Source organism: Camelus dromedarius, chromosome 25, assembly GCF_036321535.1.
Source record: "Camelus dromedarius isolate mCamDro1 chromosome 25, mCamDro1.pat, whole genome shotgun sequence".
NCBI lineage: Eukaryota > Metazoa > Chordata > Mammalia > Artiodactyla > Camelidae > Camelus > Camelus dromedarius.
In genome coordinates, this window is record NC_087460.1 from 6,697,540 (window position 1) to 6,698,366 (window position 827).

An 827-nucleotide genomic window follows, 5' to 3' on the forward strand; every position below is an offset into this window, starting at 1 on the left:
TGTGGATTTATTTCTAAACTCTCTATCCACTTTCATTGATCTGAATATCTTACCTTCTTTCATCAGTACCTTTATTGTGATTTTATATTGTCTTCAAATAATGTGAATTCTTCTTTGTTCTTCTTCAAAATTGTTTTCACACTTTTTTTTTGCTAAGAAAAAGAAAATTTCACATAATGGCCATGTTTTTATTATAAATCTATTACCCAGTAAAAGAAATCAGAGCTCCTTGGAAAAATGACTGATTCTAAGACAAAGGTAGGAAATATACAAGAGCCTGGAGATTTTTGTAATTCTATAAGGTGGGGAAACACTTAAAACCATGGGGTATGTCAAAGGGGTTGAGCAACTAAGTAAAAGAAGTCCTAGTGGCCAAAGCTGGAACAATTTGAGCAACAAAAACAACAAAAGTAGTACTGGATTATAACCCAAAATATAAAGTAAATATCCATGAGTCCATAGTAGTAGAAAATGACTGAATACTTAAACATATGGGGACATGAGACAAATCTCCTGTGCAGAATAATTCCAAATAAAGTATGGAGATGCTTCCGCCTAACGGTGGTGGGACCTAACTCATTATTCCTTAAGTGTGTACTGCATATAAATGATTCTCTTCCAAGGAAATATTTATAGACTCATATGGAAGGGGAAGAAAGAGTAACTTTAGAGTGGAAAATCTGACAAACACTACCTCAGTGAGCAAAGTTACATCAACAGTGATAAGTCATATTGTCTGTTTGTACTCTTGAGATGAAGTGATACAAATAGCACTGAGAAGAACATCAGACAAGTCTCAGTTGAGGGATATGCTAAAGTATACCTAC